Below are 11,432 nucleotides of genomic sequence, written 5' to 3'. Positions count from 1 at the left end.
GCAACTCAATCTAACTAAAACAAGAAACAGATCCCAGCCAAAACAAAGGGATAGGTCATTGGGTTTTCCCATATATATTCTTTGCTATACATTAAAGATTGAGCCTTGATCAGAGAACTTTGTCTTGGCTCATTATTTCTCTTGTCATCCTTCCCATCCATCCACAGCTTTCCTTTCAGGAACCCAGTAAACTGTGGCTACTTCAGAGGATGCTTAGAGTTACTGGAATTCACCTGCTTAGCCCCCCAAACCTAGCATGGTCCCCTGGAAACCAGAGATAGAGACAGATTTAGAGGGCAAAGAGATTATTGTCCAGTAACTCATAAAGGATGAAGAGAGCTAGGAGGCAGCAGAATCAAGAAAGGGAAGTTATCCTATGTTAGTCAGAAATGCTATGCCACAGTTTTGTTCATTCATGGAGGGGTGGACCCCAAAGAGACCAGCATCTCAGCTCAAAGACCAGGGAGTTCGCCAAAGCAGTTAACAGCTGGGACAGCTAGCTATTCACACTCCTCACAACCAAGCAGTCGTTTCTTCAAGGTTACAGGTAGAGTTCAAGCTATACTGACTCTTGATATCTGGCATTCCAATCTGCTAATTGAACAAAGATAGTCTTTTCCTAAGAGGTCTTGAGTCCTCCCCCCAATAGTTATCTGTCCTAGGAATAATGCAATACAAAGTTATTTAACTCAGGGGAATCTGTAATCTGAGGCCAAGAACAATGTGTACACACTACAATTGCTCTGAAAGGTCAGCACTTTGGCAGGCACAGAGTTAGCATTCAGTCACTAAATGTTGAACAAGGGAAAGCAGGATAGCACGGGGGAGGGCGAGGCTGGAGAGATGAAGTCTGGTTAAGAGCACTTCCCTGTTCTTTCAGAAGACCTGGGTTAAATATCCACTACTGACATGGTAGCTCACAGGAATTCATAACTGTAGTTCCAGAGGTCTGACACCCTAGGTGTGCACTGCATGCATGTGATGCACAGGCATATGTGCAAGCAAAACACTCACAAACATAAAATAATCTATTAAAATATGAAAGAATTAACCAGACCAACAGGAAATGGGCAGAAGACCGTCTAGGGCATGGAGAGTGTACACATAAGAAAAGGCTATGACAAATAGAGGCACAAGTAGTTCAGAGAACCAAAGGAAACCTTGCAGAACAGCGAGCACAGGAGTTATGAAGTGAGTCGAGGCTTGAAAGGGGTTGTGTCAGTTTGCTGGAGCTGCCCTTACAAAGTCATGCAGTATGGGCGACTTCAACAGCAAGAATCGAACTTTCTCATTTCTGGCAGCTAGAACTCTGAGAGCAAGGTGTTCAATGGGGCTTGTTTTCTCTGAGTTATTTCTCATTGGTTGAATCATAGGCGGCAGCCTTCTGGGGTTTTCCAGATTATCCCCTCTGATCCAGCCTGTTTCCTACTCTTTTCTTTTAAGGACACTGGTCATATCATCTTAGGGTTCACCCTAATGACCTCATCTTACCATAATTACACCGAATAACACCTTTGGGCACTGTGGGTAAAGCTTCCAATGTATATTTTTTGATGGGCACAGTTCACGCCATATCAGCTCATGTGGACCCATGAGGAGCTTGGTAGGGGTCAGTTTTCTTGTAAATGGGAAAGAACTGAAGCATTTTATAACTACAGTAAGAAAATAGGCAGATGTGTGCTTTCAAAGTTCATCTGGCTGCATTTAGAGAACAAATGACAAAGGGAAGGCAGGGGAAGAGAGAAAGAAGGTGCTATCAGCAGTTCTCAACATGTGGATCATGACCCCGCAGGGGGTTATCAAATTGTGAGTCTTGACCCCACAGGGATCACATGTCCTATTATCTGCATATCAGATATTTACACTTAAATTCATAACAACCTCCAAATGACCTTTATGAAGTAGCAAGGAAATAATATTTGTTGGAGTTCACCACATCATAAAGAAGCTGTATTAGAGGATCATAGCATGGGGAAGGTTGAGAACCTCTAGGCTAGTAGATCGTGATGCAAGTGACTGGAACATGCTGGCAAGAGATCTTGTAAGCTTACTCTCAAGATATCTGAAATGATAGAGACATTTATAGAGAAACTACATGGTGTTTTCAAAATGCAAACTGCCACGTGCTCTGGTCCAGTCAGCTTGACAAGCCGAGAGGCTTGGAAGCTACTCACTGAGGCAGAAGAGTTTCACAGAAACTCATTCCTGGAGTCTGGCATTCTCTCTAACCCATACATTAATTTTCCATTCCCGCGTTAGTCTAGTGTATAGATCCACGTGCTCTCTTTCAGTATTATCCTATTATAAGTGCCTTTTAAGATTGAATTCTGACATAGCTAAAGCCAGTGTTCCAACAGTCCTAGAACGTCCTTGAGCAAGACCTTGGGCTTGGAATTCAGTACTGCTCCTGGTATTACACTATCACTTTGAGTAAAAGTTAGGTCACTGCCCTTCACAGGAATCTACCATCACCAAGGAAGAAAGAAGTTTCTGACCATAGGAGAAACCAGAATAGATACTTAGAACTATAGCTGAGTTACACCCATATACAGGAATTTACAATGGTTTAGGAAGTAGATCGGGTAGAGTATTGAATTATTCATGAGATGGTTAGCTAGAACGGAACTCCCTAGTTAGAACCATGACTTGGGTGTGAAAGCCCTTGCCCTAGGAGTGAAAATTTCTCACACCTGGCTTCTAAGACTATAGCTGACCTTAGATAGGGCTGACTCTGTCTCAGTTATTTTATTGCCCAGTTCCTGCCAGTCTTTGTGTTTTCATTTCTCTGTTCTGTGTAAGAGTCATTAAGCATCTGGTTACCTCATTTGTACCTTGCAGGTATGTCACCCAACTTCCTTATTGTCTTCTGCATAAAAAGTCTGATGCTCGATTTGACAAAATAAATTCAGATCCAACACAACCTCTCCTGTGTGCATCTGTCTGTCAATTCATCCGATGCTTTGCCCACCCGAGACTAGAGACCCATTCCACGCAGACAAAGGGGCCCAGAGGGACTGAGGCAGCAAACTTCCAAGAACAAATTGGTGTTTTCTGTATCTTTATATAGATAAATATTAAAGTTATTGGGGTTAATATCATGACCAAAAGCAAGCTGAGGAGGAAAGGGTTTATTTTAGCTTACAGTCCATTATGGGGGGAGCTGGGGGTGCAAGGAAGGGGCGGGGGTAACTCTATGTGAGAACTCAGACATAGGAACTAAAGCAGAGTTCTTCGGAGAATGTTGCTTCCTGACTCATTCCCTGTGGATTGTGAGCCTATCTTCTTATATAACTTATTACCCCCTGCCCAGGGTGGTATTTCCATGCAGAGTTGGGCCCTCCTGAATCAGTGTTATAGAGGCATTTTTTTTTCACTTAAAAGTGCCTATTTCCATATACTCTAGCCTGTGTCAAGTTGAAACAAAAACAAAAATATAAACAATGACCCAGGAAAGAGATTTAAAAAAATAAAGAAAGAAAAAACAAAACAAAAATTCTTAACCAAACGAAAACCAACTCTACATGAGAAATAAATAAAAATGATTCTGGCCAATGCTTTGAAGCCTGATGTCTGTATCCGAATGTACAAGTGGGTATGAAAACATCTGATGTACTGTTGACTGATACATGCAGACGCTGGATGCATGAGAGTTAACACTATGATACACACATAAAGATGCTGTTTTGAACTTTTGTGATGTAGACACGTCTCGCTTCTGTCTTTCTTTTCTTCTTCTTTCTTCATTACTCATAATTTCCCGTGTGTCATGTTGCAAGTAGCTTTATAAATTATGCTCAGGACGTCACCCTTGACATGCATTGACTGGAACCATATATAACTCCATTTTATAGGTGTAAAATGACTGTGCTGGCAGTTGATACAGTTCACCTCAACGGTGGTGATCCTTCTGTGGATGTAAATTCTTTTTTATCTGAAGCACAATAAGAGGTTTTAAATTTCAGAATGTAAAAAATACTTTAGCCATGGATGTGAAAACCTTAAATGTGAATGCCCAAAGAAGTGCTTAGGGCTGGAGAGGCACAACAGTCATTGATACTATCTCCAGACAATGTTTCCAGAGGACCAGAGGAACAGGAGTTTACAGCAGCCATGTCAAGCGGCACACAACCTCCTGTCAGTCCTCCGAATGCATCTGCACACACACAAAGACACACACACACACACACACACACTCACACGCAGAGAGACACGCAAACACACAGAAACACACAGACACATATACACAGACACTAAAATTAATCTTTAAAAAATGCTAAAAATGGACTTATTATATGCTTCTATGTGGATGATATGGCAATCACTGGCTTTATCCCTTGTAATTAATTTGATAAACAGCAATTCAGAATTAATTTCATTGTAAGTTTGACAATTGGTTTTCTGGAGAGATGGTCACTTTGATTTTATTTAGATACAAAGAAAATTTAAATAGTTTTTGAATGACTATAGGGAATGGACCTGCTTGAAATGGATATTTAAAAAGAATCAAACAAATCCAATATTCAAATACACTATAAATCTAGTGTCAGACATTTGTTTATAAATAACAAAATAACTAAATAAGCTCTGTAGAGCAGAGAAGTTCCAATGTGTCTGACATTCCATGCTACTTCTTGGTTGTGGTGCTCACCTTAGTTTTATGCAGTTTAATCCATCTACTGGGCATAAAATTTAATTAGATATATAAATACATGAAGGATGCCTATCAAATACTACTGACAAGATAAGGACTGAAACTCTGGAGATAATAGGACAGTCCCAGCAACCACGCCATGGCTGTTGTAACTATGCATTCATAGCTCACTTAGGCTCAGCTATGTCTGAAATAGTAAGAATTTAACCACAGTACACACCTGGACTGTGATGAAGCTCAAGAAATTGGTTGAGCACTCACAGTGCAAGTGTAGCAAAGGCACGGTTGCCCTCGACTGGCCAAGCTGAGTGTTGTGCTGTCTCCTACAGCCACACTGCTGGGGCGTCCTTTCTTTTGTGCCTATTAGGTTTGTGCTCTGTGTATAAATATTACATTTGTATGTATAATTTGAAGCTGTAGCTGTAGCTGGACAAAACATGTCCTCATTATGGTCCTTTTTAAAAATAGAAAAATTGAGTCTGGAGAGATAGCTCAGTGGTAAGAGCACTTGATGCCCTCTCAGACGACCTGAATTCAGTTTCCAGCATACACATAATCGCTCACAACCATCTACACCTCCAGTTCCAGAAGATCTGACACCTTATTCTGACCTCCTCAGGCATGAGTCATATATGTGATGAACAGACATACATGCAGCCAGAACACTTATACACATAAAATAAATCTAAAATGTATAAATAGCAAATAAATATAAATAACAAATCAGGGGACTGGAGAGATGCATCATCAGTTAAAAGCACAGACTGTTCCTTCAGACGACTTGGGTTTAGTTTATGGCACCCACATGGTGGCTCACAACCATCTGTAACTCCAGATCCAAAGGATCCATTGTTAATCTACTTTAAAAGATTAATCCCATCTTTCATTACAAATGTTTCAAGCTAACCTTTCAGTGAAAAGCCGTGGTTACTAGTCTTTTAATCTCTGAGTTATATTCTTTTGTTCTTCGAATGCTGAGGATCAAACTTATGGTGTCACAGTAACCAAGTCACCACTCACCTCCAGCAGGATAGACCCCTATTTCTGAACTTAGATTCTTCTACTGAAGTTATTTTATATAGTCTGAGCTCTTTCTCCATAGGATACTGTTCTTGGTCCTTTTGTGTTAGACACTTTATCTCAGCTTATGTGGCATCACACGTTTTTCTTATTCCAGTTCCTTTCTAAATGACTTCATTGCTTCTTACCCAATCCAAATCAAATGTAAATGCCTCTGTGGTATTGTATTAGGTGAGGTTCTCTAGAGGAATAAAACTTGTAGCATGTATGTGATTTGTGTATTAGAATTGCTTACAGACTGTATAGTTTGGCTAATCTACTAACAGAAATTCCAAGAATTCATTAATTGTTCAATCATCAAGGTTGGATGTCTTAGCTGTTTTTCAGTATATGTCAGAATTCCAAAGAAGTAGGCCCTGTAGGATGGAACTCAGGGCCCCTAATAAAGGAGCTAAAGGAGGCTGCAACCCTACAGGAGGATCAACAATATGATCTAACCTGTACACCCCAGAACTGTGTCTCTATTTGCATATGTAGCAGAGAATGGCCTAGTCGGCCATCAGTGGAAGGAGAGGCCCTTGGTCTAATGAAGAACATATGCCCCGGTACAGGAGAATGCTGGGGACAGCAAGCAGAAGTGAGTGGGTTAGAGAGCAGGGTGGGGGGAGGGTATAGGGGACTTTTAAGATATCATTTGAAACATAAATGAAGAAAATATCTAATAATAAAAAAAGAAGTAGGCCCTATTGCTCATGAAGGAATAGACTTGCTAGCAATAGTAAGGGGAAGCTCTCTAGAGGGAGCTTCCTTCTTCCATGTCTTTTATATAGACTGGCAACAGAAGGCATGACCCAGTTTTAAGGTGTTTCTTCAATCCTCAAAAAAAAAAATCTGTATTAAAAGTGGGTCTTTCCATCTTCAATTGACTTTTATTTCTCAAAGAGATAGATTTATTATCTCTCGAAGGTATACTGACCTGCTATTCCATATGTAGTTAACAAGAATAGTCATTGTGACAAATCCCTTCCAGTCGGTACCAGCACCGGGGCACCTTGGGCACGGAGTCGGCGGACACCCCCAAGGTCCCCTAGAGGACTCTCCACACCATCTTAGGACCACCGTTGAGTGGAACACAACTTCTGTTCCAATCCAATCGCACAGGACCTGAGACAGCATTAGAGAAGCAGGAAACCCAGACTGACCAGGGTCACAAGTCCCTTCCAGTCAGCACCAGCACTTAGTCACCTGGGCACAGAGTCAGTGGAAACCCGCAAGGTCCCTAGAGGGCAGCTTCTGAGACAGACCCCGTTTCAGACTCCAGACATCCGGGCTCCTTCCCTGCCAGAGGAGAGGTGTCTGCCCTGCCCGGGAGGGCTTTGCTGGAGCACCTGGGGGAGCCATCTTGGTTCCCGGATCCCTCTAAGACTAGTCTGTGCAGGTGAGCGTGTGGACTACAAAAGCTAACAGCTTCTGGGACAGGTCCTGTTTCAGGCCTTCATCTTCTGCCAGGAGGGAGGTCCGAACACCAGATATCTGTGCACCTTCCCTGTAAGAAGAGAGCTTGCCTGCAGAGTGTGCTCTGAAACTCAGAGGAGAGAGTAGTCTCCCAGGTCTGCTGATAGAGGCTAACAAAATCACGGGAAGAACACGCTCTAACCAGAGACAACTATAACAACTAACTCCAGAGTTTACCAGATGGCAAAAGGCAAACCTAAGAATATTACTAACAGAAACCAAGACCACTCACCATCATCAGAACGCAGTACTCCCACCTTGCCCAGTCCTGGGCACCCCAACACACCCAAAAAGCTAGACCTGGATTTAAAAACATATCTTATGATGATGGTAGAGGACATCAAGAAGGACTTTAATAATTCACTTAAAGAAATACAGGAGAATACTGCTAAAGAGTTACAATTCCTTAAAGAAAAAGAGGAAAACACATCCAAACAGGTGATGGAAATGAATAAAACCATACTAGACCTAAAAAGGGAAGTGGACACAATAAAGAAAACCCAAAGCAAGGCAAAGCTGAAGATAGAAACCTTAGGAAAGAAATCTGGAACCAAAGATGTGAGTATCAGCAACAGAATACAAGAGATGGAAGAGAGAAACTCAGGTGCAGAAGATTCCATAGGGAATACGGGCACAACAACCAAAGAAAATACAAAATGCAAAAAGATCCTAACTCAAAACATCCAGGAAATCCAGGACACAAATAGAAGACCAAACATATGGATAATAGGAGTAGATTAATGAAGATTTTCAACTTAAAAGGCCGGCAAATATCTTCAACAAAATTATAGAAGAAAACTTCCCAAAACTAAAGAAAGAGACACCCATGAACATACAAGAAGCCTACAGAACTCCAAATAGACTGGACCAGAAAAGGAATTCCTCCAGACACATAATAATCAGAACAGCAAATGCACTAAATAAAGATAGAACATTAAAAGCAGTAAGAAAAAATGGTCAAGTAACATATAAAGGCAGGCCTCCAGACTTTACACCAGAGACTATGAAAGCCAGAAGATCCTGGACAGATGTTATACATACACTAAGAGAACAAAAATGCCAGCCCAGGCTAATATACCCAGCCAAACTTTCAATTACCATAGACGGAGAAACCAAAGTATTCCACGACAAAACCAAATTCACACAATATCTTTCCACGAATCCAGCCCTTCAAAGGATAATAACAGAAAGAAAAAAAAAAAAAACAATACAAGGACAGAAACCATGCCATAGAATAAGCAAGAAAGTAATCCTTCAACAAACCTAAAAGAAGACAACCACAAGAACAGAATGCCAACTCTAACAACAAAAATAATAGGAAGCAACAGTTACTTTTCCTTAATATCTCTTAATATCAATGGACTCAACACTCCAATAAAAAGATATAGACTAACAGACTGGCTACACAAACAAGACGCAACTTTTTGCTGCTTACAGGAAACCCATCTCTGGGAAAAAGACAGAAACTACCTCAGAATGAAAGGCTGGAAAACAAGTTTCCAAACAAATGGTCTGAAGAAACAAGCTGGAGTAGCCATTCTAATATCGGATAAAATCGACTTCCAACCCAAAGTTATCAAAAAAGACAAGGAGGGGCACTTCATACTCATCAAAGGTAAAATCCTCCAAGAGGAACTCTCAATTCTGAATATCTATGCTCCAAATGCAAGGGCAGCCACATTCATTAAAGAAACTTTAGTAAAGCTCAAAGCACACACTACACCTCACACAATAATAGTGGGAGACTTCAACATTCCACTTTCACCAATGGACAGATCATGGAAACAAAAACTAAACAGGGACACAGTGAAACTAACAGAAGTTATGAAACAAATGGATTTAACAGATATCCACAAAACATTTTATCCTAAAACAAAAGGATATACATTCTACTCAGCACCTCATGGTACCTTCTCCAAAATTGACCATATAATTGGTCACAAAACAGGCCTCAACAGATACAAAAATATTGAAATTGTCCCGTGCATCCTATCAGATCACCATGGACTAAGGCTGATCTTCAATAACAACATAAATAATAGGAAGCCAACATTCACGTGGAAAATGAACAACACTCTTCTCAATGATACCTTGGTCAAGGAAGGAATAAAGAAAGAAATTAAAGACTTTTTAGAGTTTAATGAAAATGAAGCCACAACATACCCAAACTTATGGGAAACAATGAAAGCATTTCTAAGAGGAAAACTCATAGCTCTGAGTGCCTCCAAAAAGAAACTAGAGAGAGCACACAAAAGCAGCTTGACAACACACCTAAAAGCTCTAGAACAAAAGGAAACAAATTCACCCAAGAGTAGTAGACAGCAGGAAATGATCAAACTCAGGGGTGAAATCAACCAAGTGGAAACAAGAACTATTCAAAGAATCAACCAAATGAGGAGCTAGTTCTTTGAGAAAAATCAACAACATAGATAAACCCTTAGCCAGACTCACTAGAGGGCACAGGGACAGCATCCTAATTAACAAAATCAGAAATGAAAAGGGAGACATAATAACAGATCCTGAAGAAATCCAAAACACCATCAGATCCTTCTACAAAAGGCTATACTCAACAAAACTGGAAAACCTGGAAGAAATGGACAAATTTCTAGACAGATACCTGGTACTAAAGTTAAATAAGGATCAGATTAATGATCTAAACAGTCCTATATCCCCTAATGAAATAGAAGCAGTCATTAATAGTCTCCCAACCAAAAAAAGACCAGGACCAAATGGGTTTAGTGCAAAGTTCGATCAGACCTTCAAAGAAGATCTAATCCCAGTTCTTCACAAACTATTCCACAAAATAGAAGCAGAAAGTACTCTTCCCAATTCATTCTATAAAGCCACAACTACTCTGATACCTAAACCAAGGAAAGACCCAACAAAGATGGAGAACTTCAGACCAATTTCCCTGATGAATATCCATGCAAAAATCCTCAATAAAATTCTCACTAACCGAATCCAAGAACACATCAAAACAATCATCCATCCTTTCCAAGTAGGTTTCATTCCAGGGATTCAGAGATGGTTTAATATACGTAAATCCATCAACGTAATCCACTATATAGATAAACTCAAAGACAAAAACCACATGATCATCTCGTTAGATTCGGAGAAAGCATTTGATGAAATTCAACACCAATTCATGATAAAAGTCTTGGGAAAGGAAGAAATCAAAATATCAATTTTGGAGATGATATGAAAGTATATATAAGTGACCCAAAAATTCCACCAGAGAACTCCGAAACCTGATAAAGAGCTTCAGTGAAGTAGCTGGATATAAAATTAACTCAAACAAGTCAATGGCCTTTCTCTACATAAAGGATAAACAGGCTGAGAAAGAAATTAGGGAAATAACACCCTTCTCAATAGTCACAAATAATATAAAATACCTTGGCGTGACTCTAACTAAGGAAGTGAAAGATCTGTATGATAAGAACTTCAAGTCTCTGAAGAAAGATATTAAATAAGATCTCCGAAGGTGGAAAGATCTCCCATGCTCATGGATTGGCAGGATCAATATAGTAAAAATGACTATCTTGCCAAAAGCAATCTACAGATTCAATGCAATCCCCATCAAAATTCCAACTCAATTCTTCAACGAAGTAGAAAGGGCAATGTGCAAATTCATCTGGAATAACAAAAAACCTAGGATAGCAAAAACTCTTCTCAAGGATAAAAGAACCTCTGGTGGAATCACCATGCCTGACCTAAAGCTGTACTACAGAGCAATTGTGATAAAAACTGCATGGTACTGGTATAGCGACAGACAAGTAGACCAATGGAATAGAATTGAAGACCCAGAAATGAACACACACACCTTGTTGATAAAGGTCCAAGGACAGTCATTTAAAGGAACAGTGTTTTCTCTTAACTTGAATTGTATGTGCATAAACAGTTGCAAAATTGGAGAATTAGCAGTATCTAAAAAAGAACCAATTTCAGCAACTGTAAGCCAATATATATATTGGCTATAAGTATACAAATTAAAGCTTGACCTTTTTTTTCAACATTTCAAAACACTGGCTACATCACACAATTCAATTATCTGTGCTGAAGCAGGAGGAAACTCAAAAGAATAAACATGTGATCCAATCACATATACTTCTCTCCCAGAGAATGGCTGTTTATAAATACAGTGGATGTATTCTTTATGGGATGTGTACATCATTTTACAGGAAATACAAAACCATGAGTAGAAGCAAATTTTAACTTGTCTTTGGATATTGATTATCAATTTACCCAA

Source organism: Mus musculus, chromosome 4 (genome assembly GCF_000001635.26).
Source record: "Mus musculus strain C57BL/6J chromosome 4, GRCm38.p6 C57BL/6J".
NCBI classification, from domain to species: Eukaryota; Metazoa; Chordata; class Mammalia; order Rodentia; family Muridae; genus Mus; species Mus musculus.
Note: the sequence above shows the minus strand (reverse complement) of the source record.